This window comes from Vidua chalybeata, chromosome 7 (assembly GCF_026979565.1).
Source record: "Vidua chalybeata isolate OUT-0048 chromosome 7, bVidCha1 merged haplotype, whole genome shotgun sequence".
NCBI lineage: Eukaryota > Metazoa > Chordata > Aves > Passeriformes > Viduidae > Vidua > Vidua chalybeata.
Window position 1 is genome coordinate 17,476,231 of NC_071536.1, and position 17,000 is coordinate 17,493,230.

The window sequence follows — 17,000 nt, forward strand, 5'->3', positions numbered from 1 at the left end:
GACTTTTTGGTTGCTGTCCAGTTTTCTTCAAACTGCTGTCAGTCTTAGGCAGGTAAAGGGTATTCTTAGCTTTCTATTTCTTTGCTGCTCCCATGTCCCCCTGAATCTGCCTCCATTTCTTTAATGTTGGACTATGCAGAGTATTGTGACCCCTCTGGATATTGAGAACTGGTACCATGTATAGCTTATTAAGACAAGGTTTGACTGACTGGGCCACACTCAGGTAACTTGGTGTTAAATCTAACTCTTTAAAAAAACCCAAAAACCAGTTTGTGGGGTAGGTTATCTCATACACTTTCCACTTCTTTCTTATTTTAATTTATTTCTTCTGTTCAAAATCTTTTTATCGAAGCAGGAAGCTCCATCTACTTGTGGCAGCTTTCCTCCAATGCTACCATGAGATTCACTAGTGATGTTCTATAAATGCCAGCCAAAATCTATCTGCAAGAACATCTGCTCAACAGTGCAAACCTGATGTAATTACCAACCATCATCTTTTATCCTCCTGCTGGGGCAACTGCTCCAAAGATGACTTTTTGCCCTGAACTAAAAAGAAACTTGCTGTTATGTACAAAATCTGCCACAGAAATCTAACATGGCTTATACACAAATTCTAATAGAATCTTTCAGCTACAAGAGATAATAAATTCCCAAGTAGCATGAGTCTTGTGGAAATACTTAAAATTTTTTATGTTCATATTGGCTGCATCTGCTTCATACATTGTTGTTCTGTGAGAGAATTTTTAAGGGGTGGCAATAATTATACAAAATAACTCTTTTCAAGAAATATATAATCACAAAAAGGATGTTGCAGATGCTCAAATTTGACTGTAATTAAGTTATAACAGGATGTCATTTATGTGTGTGTGTAAACAGGTGATAGATATGAGGAGATGGATATTCTGTACAAATAAATATACACAATAAGTATATACTATATTTGTTTGTAGGAAAACCACCAATTCCCACACTATATTGTACTAATGCCAGATAAATGTTGCAGAAATCTTTGATATACAGCCCATACCTGTCAGCAGCTTTTTTGTGACTATGAACTGATACCTTCCTCTCTGGGAATTGTTTCCGACATTGCAAACCTCCAAGGACTTTCAATTAATTACAGAATTCTCTCTCAAGCAATCTGATAGAGAAAAGCTTCCATTTTCCTTGCGCTGTAGAACTGACTTCCAGAAGGGCCATCTACCTTGGTGTTCAGTTTCACATCCAGAGTCTCTGGCTGATCTTTCAGTCAGTGGAAGTGTAATGTGCATCCTAAGTGTAAAACTCTGATAACCCCAGCACAGGAAATGTTATAATTACAGGGTCATACATTTCTCAAACAACATTGGTTTTACCTCATTCCTTGGGTAGAACATCCAATTTTGATTGCACCTGCATAACCTTGTACCTCAGCTATTTTGGGGAAATCACCTCACCTACAGTTTGCCAGTTATAAAAACAGGCAGGGAAACCTGGACTGCAGAAATACAAACCAACATTATTTGATGTGTAAATGTAACATGCACAGGATGAGGTTTCCACTGGATTTCTAAATAAAAACGTTTACAAACCACAGCTTAACTTCTGGCAGAGCATCATGTCAGCATTGCCTGCCTGCCTAAGAATATGTGCCTGTGGGACCCAAGGCAAGAGCTCCTTGTTCAGCAACCTCTCTGCTTCTATTACTTTATGACTTCCAGACTTGTATTCTAGTTCCTGGAGATTTTGATCATCCCTTAGATCTTTGGTGGGATGATGTCTGCATAGCTGCAGCAGGTAGGGCTGTGCTAAAATGGGCTATTTTCATCATGTCCCAGACACAAGTGGGGATTCGTTCTCAGAGGTAGCAGAGGCAGGTAAATATTGGCACTAAGGGGCATTGCTTTTGATATATATGTATTTCCATGCAGAATGGTGGGTTTTGCACATTGTCTGTTATATTCTGATCTTGAGTTACTCCTAATCAACCTGTTTTCAGTACTGAGGTACACAGGGCTGCACTGTGCTGCACCAGCAAAGAACTTTTGTCAATGATGGTGACTTAATTAAATTCTTCAAAGACATCTACAGTGACATTTATTCACCTCTTCACGCAGTTGCCCCAGACTTTTTGTTAAACCTGTTGATATTTTTATTTCTCTGGATAGCCTTCCTATTGCTGCATGTCTGTAGTTTATCATCTGAGGAAAGAAGCAATTGCAATGACAGAACTAGACCTTGTTATGCTATGAGTAATATTACATACAGTCCAGCACTTCTGGAGGGAATCTTGAATGCTGGTGTTTTATATACATGATAAACAAGGAGAATTTGGTTTGTATATGAGATAATTTATGGTATAGGCTGCTTCACATGCAGCTGCTGCTGTGCTGTTCTTTCATGCCAAGATTCATTACCCTTAATGGGTTGGCTAACATCTCTGGGACTTCTCTGAAGGTCTGTTAAAGAGACCTAAAAGAAAAGGATACAGATTTTAGCTTCACATGTTTTTCATAAATGTTTTAGACATTTGGAGCATGTCATTAAAATTTTTCAAAAGGAACAGAAGGAAAGCATATTACTAAGTATTTTCTTCTTCCTACTAATTTTTGAGTAATTAATTTTGGGTAATGAATTTTCTGCCTATTGAAGCATATTTTGCTTGTTGTTCTTTGCCTGTTGATTAACAAAGAACTAGGTTATTATATTGCTCAGTAGAGGCAGCTTTGAGTAGCACTCTGTATCTATTACATACAAACCTACCTCCCTAAAATTGTGGTTTGTGCTTGTGGAGTAAGGATATAAAATGGAGGTAAACGCCTATTGGATTAGAATGGCATTTTCTAGATCCAATTCTTTTCTCTAGAAATCTAGAAATCTAGAATTCTAGAATCTAGATCTAGAATTCTCTAGATCCTCTGGCAATTCTTTTTCAGAGGGATAAATTAGAGGGGAAGGGTAAACTGGGATATTCGGGCTGTAAGTACCAGTACAGTGCTTTTAGAGTTCTAATACATACATCAAATTTTTATGGTGCACTCCCTTCCTGAGAGAAGTCTCAGGTATATAACAATTTTTCTGGAGGGGAAAAAAACCCCCATATAACAGCCCTGCTTTTCTAATTTTGGATCCACAAAAGACTCTTGTTGTGAATGACTGGTACCAGTGGAAGCCAAAATAAACCTCTATGACTCCAAGAACAAAGCATCAGAGCATTTTAAAAACCAGCTTATTTCTGCGCTGGCCTCATCACACTGCTGGTTTGGTGCCTGGGAGCCACAAGCTGCTGATGGCTGGAGCTGGAGCTGGAGCCACGCTGGCCTGCAGAGTCACCCAGGTACATTTCTGAAGGAAAAGTGCTGTCTCATCTCAGCTGAGTTTAGTGCTCTCTACACACACAGTTTTCCCCTCTGTTACAGTTTCCCACCCAAGAGGGGAAGGTGAGGTCCTCACAGCCCAGCTGTGATGCAGTTTTGGCTCCAGCAGCAGGAAGCACAGAAAGGCTGCACTGCTCCACTGCAGTAGAACCAGGGAATGCAGAGCCCCTTGGCTGGGATGCTGCAAAGGGGGTGGGGGAGATGCCCAGGCTGCCCTTACAGCACTGCTGGCTTTCCTGCCCACAAGTGGTACATGTAGGCAACAGGAGGAGTAATGGATGTAAGATGTGTAGGAATCGAATGTTTCCTTTCTGTTGTCCCTTCTGGTACAGTGGCTCTGCTGGCACAAAGCCCTTTCCCTGAGGCTGTTGTCAATGTAGTGTGACTGAACCTATTGCAAATCCCAGCTGGATGTCACCTTCAGGATCTGTACCTGTAATGCTCTTTGCATCTGGAGCAAACAAAATGCTCCACCCCTTAGAGGCACTTCGTGTTCTCTGGTAATTTGTCTTGCATAGGGAAGTTCCTGCTTTCCCAAGGAAGTGGTGGTGTGTAACATTTCTTCAAACACATAATCCTGAATGTGCACCTGCCAGGCCTTCATCATGGGTGCATCTGCGGTCAGTTACAACAACCTGAACCTTTCTTGAAATTAATCAAACCAAACCAGGTCCTCTCTTAACAGCTAATCCAACTCTTTGGAACACAGATACAGGTTTCAGGCAATTTTTCAGTGCTTACTTAATTGCCCATTCCATCCACTTTGACAATAGACTGTAGTAAAAATACTAATTATAATTCTTACCGTTTTAATCTGAGAGAGTAATTAGCATTAAAAAGGTGTGCATACCATATTTCCCCAAGGCTGAGGTCAGGAATTACTGGAAATACAAAATCAAGTTCTACTCTTACAAAATTTCCAGACTAATGTTATTTAGATACACTCAGTTGCAATTTACAGATTTTTATATTAGAAAGCTAGGTCGGTTGCAATGTATGAGATTTGGATTTTACTAAAAAAAACCCAAAAAGGTACATTTCAAAATTAATTATGCATGCTTGTAAGTATGTGTAAGTGAACATCCTTAAAATCTATACACAGATTAGATTTATAAAGTAAAATTCAATAGTATTTTACAAAGCAATAAAAATACTTGTAGATTCTCATGAAAAACATCAATATATTTTAGTTTTAATAATGACAATGTTTAATAAATAAGATCCAGTTATCAGCTTCATGGATACTGCAACATAAAATCTTTTCTTGCATATCTATGCATTTAATCTTTATTTTTTACCAGTCTTCTCAATTTGCTTTTACTATTTGTCAATTTTTTTTGTTTTATTTTTTTTTGTTTGCTTTTTTTTACAATAGACCTTGGCAAATTGTTTTACTCTTTTTTCTTTGTATTTCAGGATGAGTAGTTTCATGCAGAAAGGTTATTTATTTTTGTGAGCATGTCTGGCAAGGAAATGGGTGTAGCTTGTTTCAGTGATTTTTGCATAGAGTACGACATAATTATTTTTATATCTCTTGGCTGAAAAAGAATCTTGCAATCATTGGTCCTTGAGAGCTGTTGTCTTGGTATTTTCCTGTATTTATTCTGGAAATGCAATCAATGCAAACAAGATATAAAATAATCCAGTTTATTTTACTGGATCCTCTCTTGCTTATACCAGACTACTAGCTTTTACCTATTTCTTAACATCAAATAGTGACACAGCACTTAAAGGAAAAATTTATTTTTCAGAGATGAGGTTGTCTTTTTGTCCAGGCTCCATGGGGTACAACTGCCCTAGAAGTGGGTATCACTGATTCTGTGTACCTTTTATGTGACCTTCAGATTAGCATAGAAGTTATTCCCCTTTGCTACAATCACCACCTTTGAAGAATCTCCCCATTTGATTCCTTCTCCTCTGCGCTGTGAAGAGGCGCTCATAGCTCCAGAGTGGCCAGACATCTGCATGTGGTTATGTAAGTACAAAGTATCTGGAGTGAATGTTGCCATGTGGGATTGGTGGTGGGTTTTAAAATGTACCCAGGTGCTGAAGCAGGAGGTGTTTGTTTCTGCCCATTTAGCAAAGCACTGGCAGGACCCCTGTCGACCTTCTGTGTGTGACAGTTGGAGAGCCCCTGCTGTAAATGAGGATCAGCCTCTTCAATTGTTTTTTCCCTTGCCTTGGTGCTGTATTTGGGAGAATGCATTAAGTTAAATCTTGTATTGGCTCACTCAGCTGGTGCCACTCTGCCTCCCCAGAGCCAGAAGGACAAGCGGACAAGTCGTTTTCTGCTTTATTAAGAGATTTGAAGGTCAGAGCATCAAAATGGTAATTTCAATCAGAGCCAGTCTGGTTGCTCAGCAGACTAGCAGAGCTACTGTAGGTTGCAGATCTTAATGCATGCAGAGACTGTGATCTAATTCTGAGCACTGCTTCTTGGGTCAGATCTGGTTGAGTCAAATCGTGATGCACCAGCCCAGCGGGTCGCTCCTGAGAGGCTGCCTCCCACCTATGTGGCAGCAAATAAAATACAAAGAAGAAAGGAAATGGAGACCGTGCTTTGCTGAACAAGCACAAATTTCTGCTTTAAGGATTAGCACTTAGAAAATAATCCACTGTTTCCTTTAGTGTAATCTCAGCAGACATACTAAATTCAGTGTCAAAGCCTTTGCAGATACTGTCAAGTACCAGACATAGGCACTCCTTCCAAATGGATGGGAGTAGAAAGCAGGGACTGGAAGAAGGAGAATAGATTAATTTCCTATTGTCTCTCAATTAATCCTTGTAGTGCCAATTGGCATGATGTTAACTACAACAGGAGATATTGTTAGGAAGTCACATTTTTATCCAAAAAGGAGAGAGGGATTGCAATGGCTTGTTTTCAGGTGTAAATATAACACTTTTTCCTGACAGTATAATAACTAATGAGGATTTGTAGGCCCTTGAAGGAATAGCAGTCTTTTTTTAAACAAATATACATGGGTTTTTAGACCCTCACTACAGCCCTCCCTGGATGCCCAGCCCCAGCACACTAACAATAGCAGAAACAGCAATTATATAGCAACTGTGAGTAACATTCTTCAGACACCGTGGGTACTGTATTAGGAGAAAAAAAAAACCAAGCAAATAAATTAGGAAAATGAAAGTATAGCACAGCACTTAATCACGTAGCTGTCTCATTTAAATCAGTGGGTTGACTCATTTTTGTGTAATTATGTGTGTTTTTAAGACATGCTTGGTATGTCATGAGACTGTGTAATCTTATAATTGCAGCTATTCATTTCCCTTATGTTTGCCCTACCTATGGAAGAAGGAATGCTCCAGTTCTGCTGGTCATGGATAGCTGGAGCACAAGGTGTGGACTTGTTAGCAGGGGCTGGTAAGCACTGCAATAGGATGCACGACCACAGAGTCTTAGTTAAAAAATAACTGCTCATTGCTGAAGAGATGGTAAACTACAGAAGTTGCTTGACTCCAGTGATACTACAGCAACCCTGCAGTAGACAATGAAAGTGGCAGGGTAAATGGCTTCTGCCACCTTCCATGTACTCTGAAAAAGTTGAAACCACTAGAAGCCAGAGCAGGTAGGCATAACTATAAATGGGGAGCTCTGGTGAAGATGGAGTGCAGGTGGTGGGAGAACAGTAGTAAAATGATGTGGTTTATGTTACTGGTGTCCCGTCTTTTATTTACTTTAGTCTGCTGGCAGGATGTTTTTCTGTAAACATTACCACAAAACACTTAAACAGGAATAAAGTAACTTTTATTGAAGGAATTTAAAAGTAGTCCCTGGAAAACATGTAAGAAACACCATGTGGACTCCACATCTTCTTCAAAGTAGAGTGAACACAGCAGGGATCTGCTACTGTCACCAAAACCAAATCAAAATTGCACCATTTAATATTTATATAATTTAAAGTACAAATCCAGTTTGCTGCCTGAAAGTACCTCTCATGACAGCAAAAAGCTCATCTTCTCAATCTTGTAATAACATCAAATTAATCCTGTAGTTTCAGCATAAACTAGCAACATCAGGAAAAGAAGGTTTACCACATATTGCAAAATACAAGTTTCCATTCTTTAAACTAATTAGAGAGGCAGCCAGTAGCACCACTATGGTTCTGCCAGCATTTCCACAATAAAAACCCCTTTTCAGAGCTTTATAACTTGGCTGTAAAAAATTAGCTTCAGGCTGAAGCTTGGCATACTGTGGTTCACCCCAGCAGCAAATCAAGCTGTGCATGTGGTTATGTGTGTGGTTTGTTGATTGTTTCCTAAATACAAATCTTAATTAAAATTAATTTTGCCACTTCTTGGAAGACAATGATAAAATAAACAAAATTTTAAATAAACAGAGCTACATTATTTGGCAGGCTCTTGCAGCAAGTTGTTAAGAATATGGAAGTTTGAGGTTCAAAGACTACAGACTTGTGATGCTTTTTTGTTTGAAATTAAACCATCAAGGGAAGTTTGAAAACAGGTTATTACACTTGCATGATGAACTTATTTCACAGGGTGTGATTGACTGCATGAAAACCAAGTAGCTTTGACAGAAAAATTCTGCACAAAAGCAGCTCAAATGAGGGCACATAGTCCCTGATGCCCTTGGAACAGCTGCAGCAAAGGGAGGATCTGTGTTCCCTGAGTTGCAGGACTGTCCAGGCCCTTAAATACTCATGTGGAGCAGCCATCAGTGCCATTCTCCACTTTGCATGTAGCAGTGACAATGCCAGCCTTTCCCAGAGATCAAACTGAGTCATCTCTTCCAGTTGTGGGTGGCAAACTGCTGTCTGTTGAATTTCCATATTATGGATGATTTCAGTGCATTATTAGTTCATAAGTGTTCACATAACTCGTTATATTCACACATTTTGCAGTGAGCTGACCAGCATAAATAATCTTGACTGTAAATGTTTCTGTTCCAACTTCACTGTGGTCTGTAAGAATGCCCAAGAATTCATGTCACTAATATGCACCTGGAAACACTGCAGTATGGACAGAGAACTGGAAGCATTTGAAAGCAAATCAGAAAGACTGGTAAGAGGAGCAAAGCTAACTAATTCTTTTTTCAGGGGAGCTTCTTACTTTTAATACAGTTGGATGTTTTATTATTTTTCTTCAGCATTTTAAAAAGTTAATAATAATTGATTGATAAATAAAAATAGGTAAAAATATGCAAGCCTTGGAAGCTAAATTTGCTTCTTCCAAAGAAGCAAAGAGAAAGACTCTAAAAACACATAAGAGATGGAGAGTGTCATCAATATGCAGTAACATGCTCTCCAAATCATTCTTCAATATAAGTGTCACGAGGAAAACTAACAATCCACATCCAGTATTCCTCGATCAATGAACAGTTGAAGATGAAAATTAATATTATAGAGTAGAATAACCAATTATAAGCCAATTCAAAAGTCTATTCATCATGGACTCATTTTTGCAATGGGTGGATGAGACTTGAAAGGGAGAAAAGTGAGTGAGTAAGCAGCACTGAGCCAACTCACTAGGTTCCCAAGCACAGAGCTTTGTCACTCCCCCAAAACAGAGTTTATGGCTGATGAACAGTGAAATATTTGGGCTCAGCCCATCTCCCCAACTATAGAGAGTCAGCTAAGAGCTGCCTCTCGTGCAGACGTAGGCTCAGGCTCTCCATTAGGTCAACAAAATTTTGTTCCAGCTTTAATTTTCTCCCAGAGTAGCTGCCAGGATATCCTTGAACACATAAACCCAATTAAGCCAACCTAAACTGATCATTAGGCTTTCAAGTATGTGTCTGCTGAAATTTTATAAGGCTGTAGTCTGCTTAAAGTTTCACCTCCTGCAGCCATTCACAGTTGACCCTGGGAGTCCACTGAAGTAACAGACAGAGACTCCTAAATTTCTGGGAGAGTCTTTGAGTTGTCTCAGAATTAGAGAAGCTGCCCAGATCACTGAGGCTCACAGGAAAATTGCTCCAAATTTCTGCTTTACTCCTTTACTCCTTCCAGCTGCTGAGCTAGCACCCACTCAGAACAGCTGTTGTGACTCTGACCTGACCTACACTTGTGGGCAACCCAAGAGTGTGGAAGTGGAAAAGCACATGAAGCAGATGTAGTAGATAGGTATGTGCCTCTCCAGGCACCAATTGTCACCTTGTGGACTGGTTTAAATTTTCTGATCATTATCAGGCTGTGACCATGGAGATTTCATTCAGCAAGCGCTAGTACCCAGTGGAAAGTAAACAAAACCTAGTGCTTAGTGTCCCACTTCATCTCCCCACCCCAGTTCCAGCATATATAGGAAACTCACTTGCACACAAACACCTCTAGCTCTCCAGAACATGCTGGCTGAGTTAAGCAATAATACCAAATAAACTGAATTTCTTGAATGAAGAGGGTATGCATGGCTCCCTAAATCTGCTGCTTTCCACTGACCTTACTCAGTCAGCTTTGTGACCATGTTGTCAGAAGCCAGTTTCACTGACCCAAGCTAAGAAATCAACATCAGTTCTGCTCATCTGAGCTTTGTTCTCTTGCAAGATTAGTTAATACTTAAATAGACTGCAGGGATAGGTGAGCAGACATATTGGAGAGCACCTAGAGGGATTTTATACACAGCCATGGGCCAACCCCAAGGCTACAGCCAATCTCTGTCCATCCTCACACTCACTTTTCCCTGCCTTATTAGACATTGTGAGCATCCTCTCTCTTTAAGTGCTGCATTTCTTCATCCTTTAGTAAGTCTTCTGTGATAGTACGTATGTCATGTACAGTTTTGCTTAAGAGGTGTTTGCTTCCTTTGATTCCCTTCTGGGAGTACTCAACAGCCGTCTGGCTTAAGTCCTGCTTTCTTAAACTTGGGGATGTGCTGACTAAACTACATGATGAGCCAAATGCAGTCAAAAACATGTAAGAACTTTATTTAACATATCTCACTAGGAAAAAAAAAAAGATTTTTACATGCAAAAATGAATGTATTATAGTAGAGGAACATAATAACATAATCTTTAGATCAGTAGGACTTTCAGGCCTACTTCAGGATATCCATGCTATTGTGCTGTCATTGTCTAGGACTGTATGGCCTCTACAGCTTCATGTGCTGAATAAGCAATTCCCAATATTTAAAGATATCCTTTGCCTATTTGGAATCCCTCTGCTTGTACTGTTTTTTTCTGAAAGGCGCTGTCTGGCTCCTTTTTCCCGGCAGTTTTGATTTCTGTATTTCTAAAAGAATCTCCTTTATGATTTCTGCAACATTGCACACAACCCAACTGAACAGGAATCCAAGGGCTGCTGCCGGTGACTGCTGAGAACACAGGAGGGTGAAGGAAGACAAAACTCTGGTTAGATCCTGCTTAATTCCAGCTGCTGAAAGAAATATATACAGAAATCAGAGGTGAGGCTGAAATCAGAGGTGGTGTAAGAGGTAAATCAGGACAAGCATCTGTACCATAACTAGTCTGAATTAAATGATCAAAACTAAAGATGGAATCAGGTATAATGAAAAGGGAAATACAGCAAATGTTAGTAAAAAATGTGTACCTCAGGCTGAACTTGACCAACCTCATATATACTGGGTTGTTACATTATGACTTCTGTCACTGCCTGTGACTGGTCTTGTACCATGGCAGGGGTTGAAAAAAAAAGGAAGGATGAGTGGTAGTTTTTCAAATGTATAATTTTGTATTTAAAAAAAATCCATAATGATATTAATAAAAGTCTAAAATTTAAAAATAATTTAAAATAATGATATGGAGGTTATATGTGTATATTTGTAAGTAATATGACTGTAGTTAATAATAATACCTACAGTACGACACTTAGCTATTATTTCCTTGGCTTCCTCCCTTAAACTAAAGCCAGCTTGGTGGTTTGTACCATTGTGGCAGCCAACAGGAAAGAGCAGTGAACATCTCATCACAGTATTGGCACTTACTGCCTTTGCTGAAACCGTGCATGATTGCATTGTCTAGAGGGCCATCGCAAGTTTCCCTTCTGTGTTCTCCAAACACTCCCAGGCCATGGAACAGTGGCAGGAACAGTGACTTCCAAGGAAATCAGAATGTTGTACTAGTGATGAATTTGGTCCTTTGTAAGAAGAGACTGATACCCTTCTTTCCCCCCTCTCTCTCCAGCAGGAAATTCTTCTTTCCAATCCAATGATTCATTCAGATCTCTTAATCTTTTTGTGTGAAGCTTTCAGTCTCACAATGAAGAACAAAAGCTAAATTCTACAAAACAACATAAAGGAGATGCCAGTTTTGATTAGGCTATTTAACACACTTTCCCATGTATGTTAATGTTCTATGTGCATCATGCATGCAGCTAAAGGAGTAGATAGAAAAATAGGCTGGGAAATGGAAGAAAATGAAGTTCATAGCATAGTTCTGTTCATAGTTCTGTTTCCCCAAACAGAAAGACTGGGAATTTCTTCTTTCTTTTACTCCAGAAGAGTTGCCCTCTCCAACTCTATCTGACAACTTTCTGCTAATTCCCACTGTTTTAGTTTTCAGCTTGCTTTTGTTACCCTGTTCACAGGCAAGGAAAGCAAACAGAAAAGACTGGAAAGCAGTTAGATGAGTACCTGGCAGTATTTCATGAGAAGCATAACCTAGAGAGCAATAGCAATCTAAATAAGGTTGAACTTCTCTTAGTGCTTGTTTCAAGGACAGTGTGGCAGTTCCATACTTGCCATGTATGCTTTGCAGTTTATGCGTAAATGTAAACTTTTTCCCCTTGGTATCATCCCACAAAGAAACATAATAATGGAAAAAAGTTTGAGGGAAATACTTGTAAATTATAAAATTCATATGCATCCAGTGACATGTTTTATATAAAGATTTTTGAAGCAGCCTTTTTACTCTCATGTGTGAGAAAGGCAAAATTATTTTTTTCATAACCAGTAACTATACAGACAGTTATGCTGGAATGGGGAGGGACAAACAAACCTAATGATGACAGACCTGTACAGAAAGCTTTAGTATGCCAGATCTTATTACAGAGCAGTGGGAGGCCTTGTACGCTACCTATCAGCTCTATAGGGACCTCCATATTTAAAATGATAAAAAAAAAGTGATTTGAAAAACCCCTCATGGGCAGCCTTCAAAGGCACAGACAGGTTCTGACTGGATTAACATTTATTGACTATTTAAGCCTGCTTTTTTGCTTCAGGACAGAGATACATGAGTTTAATTGCAGAGGTTGTTCTGCCAACTGATCACTAGAGTGGCAACCAAAGCTTTACTAATCGGTCCTTCATTAAAGAAAAGTCTCTATTACAAAACAAATTAAGCATGCTCTGATCCCAACCCGCAGGTCCAATGGCATTACAGCAAAGTTTAGGCTGTGAGAGCACTGAAAAACTTATTAAGGTTTAGCGCTGAGATAGCACTTTTGTATTGATTTTACAATACACAGGTATTATGATTTATGGAGTGCTAGTGTCACTCTAACAAGCTGAAGGACACACAATATCATCTCCAACATCATTAAAATTCAGAAGCCTCTAGAACTAACTCATCAACGACTGTGCATTGTCACAGGCTATAGAGCTCTACTCCAGTTGGAAAATGCCGCGAGTTTCCCGGACAGTTGTCTCCGGAATAATTAAATTTAGGAAAAAAAGGGGGGTAAGGGGAAGAGACAGAATTCAAACTCTGCGTATGTTTTAAAACCCGTCCGTGAATGTGTAGTTCTATATTTGCAGGCACGGCTCTTCACCATTGCTTGTTCGAGCCGGGCTGCTCCGGCTGCTGCCCGCTCTAAGGCGCCGCAGAGCGCCAGGGCTCCTTGGGTGATGCAAACCCAACGGGGACCGCCGGCCGCTGTTCCGCCTCGGTCTGCATCCCGAATGCTTTCTTTTCCCGAAGTTTGGATGCGCACCGCACCCCAACCCTCCGCCCAGGCGGTCGCTCTCGCCCTTTTCACGGAAAAAGCCAACACCCGGCGATTCCGCATCGCGCTCACTTCCGCCCGATGTAAACAGAACGCGGCGCCGCCACCTGCAGCTGCTCAGCACCCCCAGCCCGTGACGGCCGGCCCGGCCGCGGCTGCAGCGGGAGCGGGCGGGCCCCGGCCCGGCCCGGCGGCCCCTCAGCCCCGCGGCCCCTCAGCGCCGGGCCTTCCGCGGTGCGCGCGCGCCCCCTGTCGGCGGCCGCGCGCAAGGGCGGGCCGGGGCCGCGGGCGGGCGCGATCCCGGCGGGGCGCGATCCTGTCCGGGCGCGATCCTGTCCGGGCGCGATCCCGGCGGGGCGCGATCCTGTCCGGGCGCGATCCCGGCGGGGCGCGATCCTGTCCGGGCGCGATCCTGTCCGGGCGCCATCCCGGCCAGGCTGCCCCTCACACGGCAGCGCGCCCGGTGCGCGCCCGCCGGCCCATGCCTCCTGTGCCCCGCTCCTGAGCTCCTAAAGCCGGTTTCGTGTGCCACAACTGCTGGGGGAACGCAGAAAAGGCGTAATTCTGCCTTTCTTCTAGCGATCGCCAAGCGCCCACAATTTTATAACTGAGATGACAATAGTACCTGTAGCATTGAGTGTGCCTGGGCTAGCAAAGGACTTTGTCCTGGCAAGATCCCGTTTTCCTGTGCCACGCTGCACTAAGTAGTCACAGTTTGTAATTATGCCGACAGGAATCCTCAAGCCCGGCTGTCTTATGTGCTACTCTTCATACACCAATGGCATTTACATCAGCGTTACCAAATCTCTTAAAAAGGAGATGCAGGAACAACAGTTTGAACCACCTGGGTATAAAATCCATTTGTTTTTACTGAGGCAGTGTAGGGTGCCAGGTATTGTATTATAAACATTTCCATTCTTTAACTCAGTGATCACTGGATAGCTCTTATTTCCTACCTCAATTCATGAAAATTGTTATATTTCTATTAGATTTGCTATATGACTATAATCAAGTATAGAAACATACATTCTACCACCACTTTTGTGTGCAGGTCCCCTTACAAGCTGAGTAAATGTTTCGTGTGAAAGGACTTTAAAGTCAGACAGTTGGGTAGCTAAACTTATTAGAAAGCAGCCTTATCTGAGGCGTTCCAAAGTCCTAAATTGACAGAGTCTCAAGATGTGCCCCATATTTCTGTTTGGCATATATTGACTATTTTTTTCCTCCTAGATTTTGAAATATCTAAATATTTTTATCTTTGAGTATGCTTGAAAATGTCATTTAAAGTTCTAAAATACTTCCTAAATTATTTTTCTGACTAACATTAAACTGGATCACTTTAATCTTAAATCTTAAATTATCTCTAAAGATCTTCAGATTTACATCTTACAGCAATATGAGTCTTAATTCAGTTGGGAGAGGCTCTTAATCTCAAATTTCAGAAGTGTCATCAGCATAAACAAGATCAGGATCAGCCCATAATAGGTGAGTAACAAATGTAAATGACTGAATGAAAACCCACACAAAAGTACATATTAGCATTTCTGTCTGCTGAGAATTCAATACCCTCCTCTTTTGGATCCCTTACAAATCTATTAAGACTCAAGCAGTTCTGCAAAATGATACTCCAGTATGTACAGCTGAGTAACAGCTAAAAGTATAAATTATTTTAAGTCTTCTTAAAATTATTATAATGTATATATCAAAAATGGAACATTTTCAAAACTTGTGTAAATATGTATTAGAAAAAGACACATTAGAGTGGTAGAAGTTGTTTATATTTTTGTTGCTTATGTTTTTAATGGTGTATTATTTCTAAGGAAGGATGAAAAGGCTTTTCTTTCCAGTATACCCAAAGATGCCTGATTGCAAAATTCAATCAGTCCTAAAATTAAAATTAGGAGGCTGGATCAGCATGAAAGCAATTGTGTTATAACTCAGTGTTAAGATGTTATTGATAGAAAAGCTAATGCAATACATTTTCTTCTGTCACACGTTTCTGGCCCAAAGCAATTTGCCAACCGGCAAACCTCCTCAGCATAAACACCGGGGAGCCCCCGCTGGGTCCTGGAAATCCCGCTTGTCTGCAAGTGCACAATATACAAGGCAAATCTCCATAAAGCTCAGTGCCACAGTTGAATACAAACACTCCTAAGGTCCTGCTGTGACTTGGCATACCCCGCTGGACAGCTGGAAACTGAGAGGAAAGGAGCTGCTGCCAATAACGGGTTACAGGGGATTGTTGGTGCAAAGTTTCCTGGAAACAGGCAGTGACTGACGTTATTATTTTGTTGGAGGATACTGATGTGAAATATAAGATATATGCAATGATACACAATTGCATTTGATAAATATCTGACAGGATATACAGTAAAACAGCACCTTTTTTATATGATCCCTGTGCTTTGGCTAGGAATTAAACCCTGAGAAAAACAAACAGAACTTGTCTCAACCCTACGTTTTACCCAGAATAATTCTGGATATCAGATATTGCCCTAAATGTCTTTTTATTATGTGTATCAAAAAGATTTAGTATGCTAAGGGTCATGAATGTGTATCTAACACCCCTGCAGCTGCAGTTTACTGTAGATAGATTACATACAGTCACTCTTTCATTTTTTTCCTTGGAACCACTTGCAATGAATTGCTACCGGTGATCATTAAAAAAAGATTGCTCTTTTTATGTAGCTTGAATATATGAAATGCTACTTATCTGCACTCTGATGTGAAGAATGCTTCAAAGAAAATTCAAAGATGGAAATGAAAGAGCTAAACTAGGGATTGGCATACACGATCATCATTAGTCTAATGTAATATAATCTTTAAGGTAAAGAAGCTACATTTTCTAAACCTGAATAAAACCCCAGCATTCTCTATGTGTTATAATAAATTAATGCAATAAAAACAGGTACACTTATCCTGTAAAGAAGCTTATTAAGCAGACTGCTAGTGCTGCAAAATTCAGCATACAGTAACTAATACTTTTTTTGTTAGAATAATGACTTACAGTTTATTCTTTTATACTGTGTAGCACTTGGGGACCACATCCATTTACCAAAATAATACCAAATTAGTACTGCAAATATTGAAATCAGACCTTTCAGACTAACCAGTGGCCTAATTTTCTCTTCAATCTGCTCTTAATCTCAATTCATCAATAACACTGCCTTATTATAGGACTTTGACAGTGAGCTAGAGCTTTTGATAAATTATACATCTCAAGCCAGATTTAAAATTTGAAGCTCAAGTGCTAATTATCTGTACAGGCCTAGTTAATAACGAGATTTCTTGTTAAGTATCTGATCACAGCATGGGCATCATTTGTCAAGAACCTCAAGTCTACCTTGGAGACTAGCTCTTCGAATTCTCCCTTGCCTACCATATGTAAAATTGGGATCTTTGTTTCTATAATAACCTTTTATTAGGAAGCTGACATAATGATTAAGTTCACTGTAGACACATACAATGAGTTAGACAATTACCCTTGCTGCTTTAAACTACTCAGGCTCCTAGCAAGACAAAATAATTAATATTGAATTTTAATTTGATGTGTTCCACATTTAAACCCCAATTTGCAAAGTACACCTGGAAGGCTGCCGCTGTTTCCTTGCAGTTTGTGCTGATGAAATAAAAGCTCCTGCAGTTTGAATGTAAAAGCACAGAAGGCATGATGCACCACAATCACTTCTCAGTGGAGCAAAGAATTTTCGAGCATTAATGGGAAAGGTAATTACCTAGGTCTAACTTTATAGCCTTTTCTCTAATGAAACTATAA

At 40.3% G+C, this 17,000-nt stretch overlaps 2 long non-coding RNA genes across 2 annotated transcripts; one reads left to right on the forward strand and one right to left on the reverse strand.

Annotated features, from left to right (window-relative positions):
* Nucleotides 1-10,225: 10,225 nt before the first annotated feature.
* LOC128790832 (uncharacterized) lies at nucleotides 10,226-13,390 on the reverse strand. The gene is made up of 2 exons (XR_008431883.1): nucleotides 13,298-13,390; nucleotides 10,226-11,562 (listed from the first exon to the last, which is right to left on the reverse strand). It is a non-coding gene; the product is annotated as an uncharacterized LOC128790832 (long non-coding RNA).
* A 644-nt stretch (nucleotides 13,391-14,034) lies between these two features.
* LOC128791102 (uncharacterized) lies at nucleotides 14,035-15,654 on the forward strand. Its single transcript, XR_008431974.1, has 3 exons — nucleotides 14,035-14,117; nucleotides 14,595-14,710; nucleotides 15,236-15,654. It is a non-coding gene; the product is annotated as an uncharacterized LOC128791102 (long non-coding RNA).
* The last annotated feature ends 1,346 nt before the right edge of the window (nucleotides 15,655-17,000 follow it).